This window comes from Pituophis catenifer, unplaced genomic scaffold (genome assembly GCF_029215685.1).
Source record: "Pituophis catenifer annectens isolate HBS135680 unplaced genomic scaffold, rPitCat1.0.hap2 SCAF_3, whole genome shotgun sequence".
Lineage (NCBI taxonomy): Eukaryota > Metazoa > Chordata > Lepidosauria > Squamata > Colubridae > Pituophis > Pituophis catenifer.
The window spans coordinates 135,086,771-135,098,609 of NW_027256883.1; the positions used below are offsets into that span (position 1 = coordinate 135,086,771).

At 42.0% G+C, this 11,839-nt stretch overlaps 1 protein-coding gene across 2 annotated transcripts in view; it reads right to left on the reverse strand.

Moving 5' to 3' along the window:
* The window catches only part of LRRC8D (leucine rich repeat containing 8 VRAC subunit D), a 76,074-nt gene extending 66,002 nt beyond the window's left edge, over positions 1 to 10,072 (reverse strand). Inside the window, exon 1 of one of the 2 annotated variants that reach the window (XM_070941212.1) lies at positions 10,031 to 10,072. The gene's annotated coding sequence lies outside the window, so the exon portion shown is untranslated. Of the gene's footprint in view, positions 1 to 9,885 lie in introns of both variants that reach the window. The other variant, XM_070941211.1, reaches the window with a different exon arrangement.
* Positions 10,073 to 11,839: the final 1,767 nt, after the last annotated feature.

Here is an 11,839-nt window from a genome sequence, read left to right on the forward strand (position 1 = left end):
CCTTGAGTCATCTTTTTTTTTCTAAAAAAATCAGATGTTGCAGTCTTTTCCTGTAAGAAAGATTCTCAAGTCTTCTGATATTCTCAAGATACCTTTATATCTTTTTTCAGATCTAGCAATCAAAATTGTATACATGCATATACTGTATTTTAAAAATTGGTATAGGATATTAGAATGTTGGCAATTTTATTTTCAGTTTCTTTGCTTCTGATTCCTAGTATGAAATCCCAGGTTTCATTGAACAGGCTGTTTCTGTAGCCACAGACTTTTCAAGGATTTTTGCCTATTCTCAGTATTTCCCCAGCCTGGGCAAGTTGCAGGTGTATAGATTTCAAAGCTTAATTTTTTTTTTATCCAATATAGCCCTTGCTGAGAATTCTGGGAGTTGTAGATCACATAGATCTACAGATCTGTAGATTTACCAAGGTTGGAAAATTTTGGAAAGGTCGGTCCCAGGCACAAAATCAGGCAGATGATCATGGCAGTAGCCAGGGACTGACTTTTGAATGCCAAGATTATGTTTTACCAAGCAAAGGTTCTTCCTGTTCCCTATACACAGAAATAACTATTCTACCTTCTTGCTTCTGACATTTACACTAGAAAGGGATCGTAGTTTTCTCTTTGTGCAATCTTGCTAAGGTAATACTTACCCTCTCTTAAAACGATGTTCTTTTGAACTTTGTATAGTGAACTATAAAGCCAAATGTAAACTCATATCCTAAACAGATGAGTTTCATAACATACAGTATAAGAGTTTTTTTTCCCCCTTGACTGCCTCTATTTCCAACTATTTTTTAAACTATTTTATACTTTTAGATTATCTACAAGTAAAAGGCAACCATATTTTTTTCAGACAACTCTGACTAAAGCTTGGTGGCACACTAATGCCAGCTGGGTGTTATTTGCCATCCCCCTTGGGGCTGAACAGGGTGTAATGGCCTTTTTTAGCCAGAACAAACAAGAGGAGAAACCTATGGCTTATTTTAACGTTAACAAGTTTCCCCTCTGGCCTAAAAGGGTATCATGATGTAGAGAGAGGCTAAAGTATAATTGTACTTATAAATGCTGTGAAGAATATCAGAAACCACTTCTTTGTGTCTTCCTTTTCCTTAACTTGTTTCCTTTCTTGACCTTTTCACTTTCTCTGAGTTTTTCTTTTTTCTTGCTGACTTTATGTCAAGTTCTTTATTTTAGTCCAGATTGCAGCATTCATTGGCATCCTTCAGTCTCAAGAGTCTATGGTATTGTGCTCTGGAAAGAGGTCCTAAAACAGTATCTAGTGTGACTAAAAAGGCCAATTTGAGAGTAGCAATCCCTTCCACACTGAGGGCAGATACATTCTTGTCCCTTGTCCAACCCCCAGATTTCGCTGGTTCCGGGACTGCCTCTTTGCCTCAGCCTGCCGAACAAGTGTCTCTTCGAATTGGAGAAGGCCATGCTGTGTCTTTAGCCTCCAAGCTGAATGATCGGAGGTCAAGGTTTCCCAGTTGTTAATGTCCATTCCCAGGGCCTTTAGGTCCCTCTTGCAGATATCCTTATATCGCAGCTGTGGTCTCCCTCTGAGGTGCTTTCCCTGCACTAATTCTCCATTCAGGAGATCTTTCGGAATCCGACCATCAGCCATTCTCACGACATGCTCCAGCCAGTGTAGACGTCGCTGTTTCAATAGTGTATACATACTAGAAATTCCAGCACATTCCAAGACTGCGCTATTTGGAACTTTGTCCTGCTAGGTGATGCCAAGAATTCGTCGGAGATAGCGCATATGAAAGGTGTTCAACTTTCTCTCCTGCCATGTGTAGAGGGTCCAAGACTCACTGCAGTACAAGAGTGTGCTCAGGACAGACTCTATAGACCTGGATCATTGTATGTTACGTCAGCTTCTTATTAAGCCATACTCTCTTTGTAAGTCTGGAAAATGTGGTCGCTGCTTTACCAATATGTTTATTCAGCTCAGTATCTAAAGAGAGTGTCAGAGATAGTTGAGCCGAGGTACACAAAGTCATGAACGACCTCCAGTTCTTGTGCATTCTGTATTACAAGATTGCAGCAGTGTGGCTAGTTATGGACCCAATGCACTCGGGACACTGCTATGCCTGAAGTTGCCCTGGCTCCCAACAAGCATCCAGATGTAATTCAAGGTGATAATGCTGGTTATCACCTTGAAAGTCCTCCATGGCATAGGACCGAACTACTTGCAGGACCGCCTGCTTCCAACAACATTTGTCTGACTCACATATAGCAATAGCACTTCAACTTGTATATGGCTCCACAGTGTTCTATAGTACTCTCTGGGTGGTTTGCAATGTCAGCCTATTGCCCCCAACAATCTTACTCCTCGTTTTACCAACCTCAGGAGAATGGAAGGTCAACCTCGAGACCTGTCAAGATTGAACTCCTCGCAGTGGAATGCAGACTCAGCCTGCAATACTACATTGTAACCACTATGCCACCAGAGCTCCGTTTCACCCTAAGGAGGACACACTCCAGGTTCCCTCATTTAAGGATTTAAGGATTAATCATTCCCTCACATCCTGGACATAAACGGTTTCAACTCCTACCCTCAAAACGACGCTATAGAGCACTGCACCCCAGAACAATTAGACACAAAAACAGTTTTTTCCTGAACGCCATCACTCTGCTAAACAAATAATTCCCTCAAAACTGTCAAACTAGTTACTAAGTCTGCACTACTATTAATCTTCTCATTATTCCTATCACCCATCTCCTCCCACTTATGACTGTATGACTGGAACCTTGTTGCTGGTATCCTTACGATTTATATTGACTGTTTCCTAATATGATTTGATTGCTTATTTGTTCCCTGTGACTATCATTAAGTGTTGTACCTTATGATTCTTGACGAATGTATCTTTTCTTTTATGTACACTGAGAGCATATGCACCAAGACAAATTCCTTGTGTGTCCAATCACACTTGGCCAATAACCTGTTCTGTTCTGTTCTATTCTATTCTAATCGATTCGAGTCTGTTCTGTTCTGTTCTGCCATCTCATGGGACCTAGCAAGTGGGCCTTTTCAGTGTCCGTGCTGTCTACAAACATCTCCCACATACAACAAGCCCAACCCTGCTGGCCTTTGGAAAAGCAGTCAAGACTTGACTTTTTCCCCAGTCAATAACTGTTGGTTGTTTTCATCTATTCCATTCAGTTTACCATTTTGCACATCCAAGTTATCTTTTAATAATATAAGTTTTCCTCTTATTGTTCATGTTTGGTGAGAATGATGTTGGTTGAGTTACATAAAGGTGGCCATATAAATGCTTAAATCAATAAAGATCAGGACAGTCCAAATTCTGCCAACATACTTTAGTGCTACTTCACTGATTGAAAGAAAGCACATTAAAGCAGCTGTTTGGATGACTCCTTAGTCTCTTTACTTCTGATAGAAGGAAGAAAAACATTTTTCTAATGCCAAAAAGAACAGATGCAATTTGTTATTAGTTACATCTTCAGCAAAAGCTATGATTGTAAAATAATGACTAGATAGTCCTTGAGAACCAACTGTGGCATATTTAACCACATTTTAGAGTGGGCTGGTGCACAGCTGATAAACAAAAAAAATCTGCAAATGATAGAAAAGTGGTAACTTTTCATGCATTAATATTAAAAAAATTAAAATCATGATTTTACCACATTAGGTAGAAGATTTATCAAGCTTTCATGTCTTGTAGTGTCGGTAGTAATGCAAAAACATGAAAGGTCAGATTAATCCTTTCAATAAAGTTTAGAAGAGAAGCAGAAAATAGTTTTCTTTCTTTAAGGCCCCTTAAAAAGGCCTTGGAAAAAGTAGGTTAAAGACTTATGCACAGAGAAGTAGTGTGAATCATAAATCAAGGAAGAGATCTAGCTCTGATTTGCTATAATGAGAGAAAAGAGTTTCTGAAAAAAGCAGATTGATTCTCCTTCCTAGGTGAAACAGCACTGGTGAGAAAAAGTGAAAAGGCCCTAGAGCAGTGATGGCGAACCTTTTCAGCCCAAACCAGAACGTGTGAATGTGTGCACAGCACAGCTGGTCTTCGGGTTTCCGGTGCATACGAAGACCAGCATGTGCGCTGGAAATCAAAAGAGCAGCTGTCGACAGCGTGCGTGCCCACAGAGGGCTCTGTGTGCCATCTCTGGCACAGGTGCCATAAGTTTGCCCTAGAGTGACCATTCCTATATTGCCAAAAAAATATTGACCCATTTCCATTTGCAAATCTAAGACGTACAGATGCGAATTCAGAATTAGCTGCTGTAAATTCAATAGAAACACAAATAACATTTTTCAGCACAGTTCAGCCGGGGAGCGGGGAATGTCAAGATGGCAACCGCAACCACAGCAAAAGACCTCCCCCTGTTAAAAGGGGCAGGACTTTGATCACTGTAGCTCAGTGGTGAGCTTCAAATTTTTTAACAACCGGTTCTCTGCCCTAATGACTGGCTGGGGGGGAAGGGCATGGCTGGAGGTCATGTGACTGAGTGGGCATGGCCAACTCTACGTCACTTGTGTGGGTGGTACCTGTATGGGACAGGCAGGGTTGGGGAGGGAATCCAGGGGCCTTGGGGGGGGGGAGGAAAGAAAGATACAACCTGTGTGTGTGTGTGTGTGTGTGTGTGTGTGTGTGTGTGTGTGTGAGAGAGAGAGAGAGAGAGAGAGAGAGAGAGAGAGAGAGAGAGAGAGAGAGAGACTGCATCAAGATACACTGGGAAAGCTGGCTGCGAGAGGAACAGAAGCTGGGTAAGCTGGACTCAGACACTTCCTGGGTCCCGTCATCCCAGAAGTAGCAACCTCATACTCTCCCCACTCTGCTAGCCCCCTTCTTCGCACAGGATTACCCAGCAGCAGAGACAGAGAGGGAGAAGAGGGCAGCAGTGGCCGCTAACATTGAGGGGAGAGTGCCACACAGAAACGGGAGCACACAGAAAAGCCACCCCCTTCTCCGTCTCCGTTGCTGGGCGATCCCATGAGAAGAAGGGGGCTAGCAGAGAGGGGAAGAGTGTGAGGTTGCTGCTTCTGGGACGAGGGGACCTGGGACATGTGTGACTCCTGCTCACCTGGCTTCTCTTCCTCTTGCAGCCAGCTTTTTTGGACCATTTTCAGGTCTTTTTTGTGGGGCTGATCTTGGCTGGAAAAACGGCCTGAAAAACTACCTCTTTTGGGTGTTTTTCAGGCCATTTTCAGGCTGTTTTTCAGGCTGCTTTTGGCCGGAAAAATGATCAGCCAGTGGTCCGATTTCCTGGTTCTCCGAACTGCACGGAATCAGAACAACCGGTTCAGGCGAACCAGTCTAAACCACCAGCAGCCTAACCCTGCTGTAGCTGCCATTTTGACTTTTTTTTTACTCCAGCCAAGATATCCTTAGCATAATGGGAATACTGTAAACAAGGGATATATGGGCTGGCTTAAAAGAGTAACACAAGTTCCTGCTTTTCTTCCCTTCTGATGGTTTTTGTTTTAAAAATGATCGCTGTTCAGGAAATACTCTGAGGAAGAAAACTGTTCCCTGCAAAGTACTTATTTGTTTTATTAGGCTTACCTACCACTTCAATTGTTGGTTGATTTTGAATGGTTTACAACCCTTCCGTGCATAAGAAAGATTAAAACAACTAAGAAATAAACCAGATAAACAACAATATACAGTTGAATACTATGTTGAGGAATCATTAATTAATTAATGTATGTATGTATGTACATTTGTACGCAGGAAGTATCTCCCTCAATTCATCTCCCTCTCAAAGACCTGCTAAAATAACCAGATTTTCTTAAATCCCACTAATGTTGAGGGCAATTTCACAGGAATGCTAGAGAGACAGCTATCCCATCTCATAATTTGGGCCAAACTCCCATAAGACAGCTGCAGAGTCTCAAAAGATAACTAGGATTGATTTTAGGAGCCTCTTTCTGTCTTCAGCTTCAGCCTGCTCATTCCTTGACTAAGCTTGGTCTCCCTCCTTTTTTTTTTTGTGCTGTTCAAACCCTGTTGGCAGCTGTCTCGGCTTCCTTAATATACTTCTTCAACCATCTTTTTTATTGGATGTTTTTATTTGAGATGTAACAGCTTAATTCTAAATGCTGTTATTTTATCCACATGTTATTGTTAACTGCCTTGACAGTATATTTTTACTGGAAATGAGGGATATAAATATTCTATTTAATAGTTATCAACCTACTGGACTTCATGGTACTATTAAAGTATCATAAGTCATACCTTCCTAAATCAGGACAAGGCCAACGGACTGTTTATCTGTACAGTGATGTTAATGGTTAAACAATCCACATGCATAATTCCTCATCTTAAAGAGCCTTTGCTTATTTATCAAGAAAAATGGACGTGTTATTGCCAAGGTAGCTGCAGCTCGGCCTACACTATGCCGGCTGAAACACTTTTTTCCTCCTCAGTTGTTTCCTACACAGATTTGATTGTGTCACAATGCTAAACCATAACGTAGCTCAAGCAACTTCTGTTCCTTGAATTCTCAGCAGTTTTAGCCCTCATGATGTTGCTGAGTAAGGTTCCCCATCTCCAATGAATAAAGATTACAGAGAAAAACTTGCTGTAGGCCCTATATGGCAGGGGTCCCCAACCAACCATGCCATGGACCACTATCCTGGTCTGTTAGGAACCGAGCTGCACAGCTGGAGGTGAGCGGCAGGTGAGCAAGCGAAATTTCATCTGTATTTGCAGCCGCTCCCCAGCTCCCTAGCATCAAGGCTCAGCTCTACCTCAGATCATCAGACATTAGATTCTCAAACCCTTCTAAGGGGTCTAATTTGTGAGGCCCTCCCCACCCTCCCCCCTGATTTGTGGAAAAATTGTCTTCCACAAAACTGGTCCCTGGTTGGGGACCTCTGCTATATGGTATATTAGGCTTACCTACCACTTCAATTGTTAGTTGATTTTGAGCGGTTTACAACCGTTCCGTGCATAAGAAAGATTAAAACAACTAAGAAATAAACCAGATAAACAACAATATACAGTTGAATACTATGTTGAGGAATCATTAATGTATGTATGTATGTATATACATTTGTACGCAGGAAGTATGATTTATTCCCAAGGTGCATGCTTGTTTGCTATTAGGTTTGTCACAAAATGTGAGAGATACCCAACTGCGTAAGTAACAAAAGAATATTGGGGGTTACAGTTCAATATAGTTCATATTATAATTGAAGTTGGCTTCTGCAAAAAAAAAAACCCTATAGCCTAGTGAATTTTATTCCATTAGTTTGCTACATATGAAAGGGCACAAGTTGTCCACCCCTGATTTAATATTAAAGGGAGTCCTCAATTTACAACAGTCCATTTAGTCACTGTTCAAAGTTACGATACTGAAAAAAGAGACTTATGACCATTTTTCACAATTACAACCTTTGCAGCATTCCCATGATCATGTGATTACAACCTTCTGACAAGCAAAGTTAATAGGGAAGCCAGATTCACTTAACAACCTGGTAATTAACTTAACAACAGTTAGGGTGGCGAAGCAAGGGAACTCTCAAAGAGCGTTTCACAATATTTTGAAATGTTACTTTGAATTTGGTAGTCCTCACCTTACAACAGTTCATTTACTGACCGTTTGAAGTTACGACGGCACTGGAAAAAGTGACGTATGACCACTTTTCACACTTATGACCATTACTGCATCCAACAATGGTCACATGATTTACATATGGATGCTTTACAACTGACTCGCATCCCGGAGTCATGTGATCCCCTTTTGTGAACTTTTGACAAAGAAAGTCAATGGGGAAACTGGATTCAGTTAACAACCATGTTACTAATTTAAGAACTGCTGTGATTCACTTAACAAATGTGGGTAGAAAAGTTATAAAATGGGGCAAGCTCAGTTAACAAATTTCTCACATATCAACGTAAATTTTGGGCTCAACTATGGTCCTAAGTTGTGGACTACCTGTATAGAAATATTATGGGGCTGCCATTTAAAAGCAATCCAAAGAATCTTTAATCCAGCGGAAAACTGTTAAATCTGCCATAAGCAAGATTATACTACCTGAAGACATAGTACTGAACTATAAAAAGTCTTTATGATGCTTTTTCCAGCACAAAAAGGACATGAATGCATTTGCTGCCACCCGAGGCGTCACAAATTAAAAGAGCGATACCTGGAGGGCATGGCAAATAACATTTCATTTTATAGCCTTTCATTTCTACCACACCTACACTGCAACACACTTCCTCCTTTTTCCTGGCACATACAGTATTCAACTATGGAGAGATTCATCTCCCTCCAATTACTTTCCTTCCCATATCAGCAGTACAATTAGTTACTTTCTGTTCTCAGCAGCAGCTGCTATCCTCAACATTTAAGGCAAGTCTCTGTTGGCAGCCAAAGGAGGGGGGGGGAGAGAAAGTGGGGGGGGAGAGAACAAACAAAAGACTTTTGCAAAGGAATTTAATCTGAGGATATTAGCCTTCCCAATTTCAGTGGTCTTGCTACAATTCTGGATGCATTCCAGTTTCCATTTTCCTAACTGTCTTTCTCATGAATGGGAAGCATCAGATCTTGGTAACAGGATATTTCACTGTATTGTCTATTGGTATGGCAAAAGCCCTAAGCATTTCTCATACATTGGTGTCATGTGTTTTAGAATGCTTGGGCTTTGCAGTTGATGTCTTTTTAAGTCATACTAGCACCTTTGTTTATTTTTACACCTTTAGATAGCGCTTATATCATTTTTGGGTTTGTTCTTCAGGCAAAAAAAACCCCACTTCTCTTACATCTGCCCAAAGAACAGGGGAAGGGAGTGTGACCTGAGGATTCCCTCAGAAGATGAAGTCACACAACTGTGTCATGCAATACATCTTTCTGAACAAGATTTAATTTAATCCAGCATTGCAAGGCTCGTCTTTAAAACACAGTATCTTCTTCAAAAGAAAACCTCCAGTATTTTATTTTCTCATATTATAAATGAAATTGGTTTCTGCAAAAGAACCAAACTATAGACTGGATTTTATTTCATTAGTTTACAAGGAGATAAAGTTTCCTCTTTACCCTGAAAATCCATTCTCATTCAGATAGTTAATACCATATAGATTATACAGTAGCACAGAAGATAGTTTACAGACCTTGTCACAAGCCTTCTACTCTGTTAATATTTCAGATATTTCTTAACTTTTACCAAAGAGAGGCATGTTGCCCAAGAAACTAGCAGTCTAAGCATCCTTTCCAAGCAGTCAGAAATGTGAGGAAAAGAGCTATATATCGCTCTCTATTTGGAAAAGAGAGCTAGTACAGCACAGTCCAAAATAAAAACCCAGAGAATCCAAAGTTCAAATCCAAATTTATTTGCAGTGCAAGAATAAACACGTCTATTAATACCAGCAAAAGTTGTGTTCAGTATATCACACGCTGCCATATTATGGCTTTGTCAATATTGCAACCGTTTGCAAGCAGTCAATCCTGACTCATTAAACAAACCACGAAATAAGCTTCGCGGGGCTTACTACTTGCACTGACTTCCAGATAAACAGGTGCAAGTTTAAAGTCTTAAGGCTATATAATCTTTACCTTCACTTACCTGAGCACAAGGCTCACTGAATGCAAAGTCTGACTTTCCAACACCCTTCCCCCCAAGATCTGAGCTTTGTGCTTCAAGAGACCGAAGGCGAATCGCTTTCTCGCGAACTCAGAGCCTCTCCCCTACCACCCCAAGGGACGCCAATACCGGCCCACCGACCAAGATTGTTGTAAAAAAGGATGCCCGACGTCAGCGTGACGGCTTTTGCCAACCGTCCCTTCGTCATGGATGAGACTGCACAAAAATCTCTGATGCGCAACGCAACCGGGCGAGGACCGCAGACCCTCCGGTTAGCAATATTATTAAATCACCCGGCAAACCGGATATATTTTTACGCACCTCACCTAGCAGCAGCAGCAGCAGCAGCAGCCCCGGCGAAACGACTCACTCTAGCAGCCGAGCCCATGCAGGCGGGGCCAAAAACGCCGGGTGAGAGAGCGCGGTCCAAACCCGGGCGAGGCAAGCTTTAGACGAAGCCCCCGAGCTTACCTCTTCGGCTTTGGCTGGAAGAAGGAAAAAGCAAACCTCCACCATTTTTTATTTTTATTATTAATCACGCCCGGTCTGGCTACCCTCGTTTCCCTCAACGCAGAGCGAAGCTAATGGCTAGGCCCTATCCAATGGCACCAGAAGCAGAGCCCATGTGATTGCTGGCGACGCCTTTTCCTCCCCGCCTCGCTGTTCAGGTGCGGTTGCAGCCAAACCGAGCCCGGGCCCCCGAAGGGGAAGTCCGGCGCGTGCCCGGGTGCCTTTTTTTTGGGGGGGGGGGTTGCCCGTTTTTTTACAGATTGCCTCCAATGGAGGGAATGTCCCTCTGCACCGTCCCGGAGGACAGGTGGAGATGCGCCCAGGAGGACGGGGAACTGCTGGCTAACGCTGCAGCCTGAGATATCTCTGACGGCGACCCCATTGGATTCTTTTTGAGGCCTGGCCTTGCTGTGAGGCAGAAGAGGGCAGCGGCATTTGGCTGTCGTAACCCAACTTTGATTTCCTTTCTATTTCTTCCCCACCCCCACCCCCCCAGTCGAGGGGAGGGAGCGGTCCTTCCTTTCAAGTTTCCCCCCCCAATTTTTTTAATTTATTTTTTTATTTGTCATGTATAAGATAACAGATATAAGTATAAACATGATTATGAATACAGGAAATGGATACGAATAAATGGGGACAATAGGACAGGGACCGTAGGCATGTTGGTGCACTTATGCACGCCCCTTACACACCTCTCAGGGGTGAGGTTCACAGTAGACAGTCCAAACGTTAAAGTTATGGGGGTTTGGGGATGTAACCACAGAGTCAGGTAGTGCATTCCAGGCATTGACCACTCTGTTGCTGAAGTGGTATTTTCTTGCAATCGAGTTTGGAGCGATTTACCTTAAGTTTGTATCTATTGTGTGCTCTTGTATTGTGGTTGAAGCTGAAGTAGTCATTGACAGGTAGGTAATAATTGACAAGACAGGTAATAATCGCCCTATGAGCCAATAAACTGGAAACGAGGGTCCTGGGATCACCCAATGCATTAGAAGCATTAAGAGAAAATTTGAGTCTAGGCCTGCCTTTAATGGGTGATTTCCATTAGTAGAAGAACTTGGTTCCTGTAGTGACATGATTGTTGGTTTTTTTTTTAATTGCCTTGGATGCCAAAATAACTGGATTATTCTTGGATTGTATGGAACTTGGTTTGAGAAAAGGAACAGAGTGGCATTTGATGTTTCCTCTTGAGGCTTGGGCTGGCTTGGGGCCAGATACCCCTTAATGGCCCATCTTCCTTTGAGAAAGCTATGGTTTTTAAATCATGGTTTGTTTCACCATGGTTTATAGAAAAGCCACGACTTGAAGGATTCTCACTATATTAAACCATGGTTTAGAATCACCGTGTCAAAATCAAATAATTTCTTCAGAGCTGAAAAAGCTGCTTGGATGAGAAGCGAAACATCTTCATAGAAAAAACCAGAAAGTCCAGTTGTTTCTTGAAAAAGCACCTTTGGGACAATCATGACCTGGATGACTGAGAATCTCCATAGACAAAAATCAAAATAATCTTCATTAGGCCTGAGCATGCTGAAACAAACATGCCTACATTTTGTGATGTGTTAAAGTTTTAACAAATACAATGTAGCTGGGTTGGTTTTTTTTTTTCTGTTCACTGTAAAGTAGAAACAATTCTGAGGGAATTTGGCCCTATTATTTGTAGGCTGAGTTCACCCAAGATATCCAGCTAAAATGCACTTTGCTTGCTTGCAGAATAGAATGCAATTTCACAATAACTGTTTTTTAAAACAATATTTAACTGAACCTGTT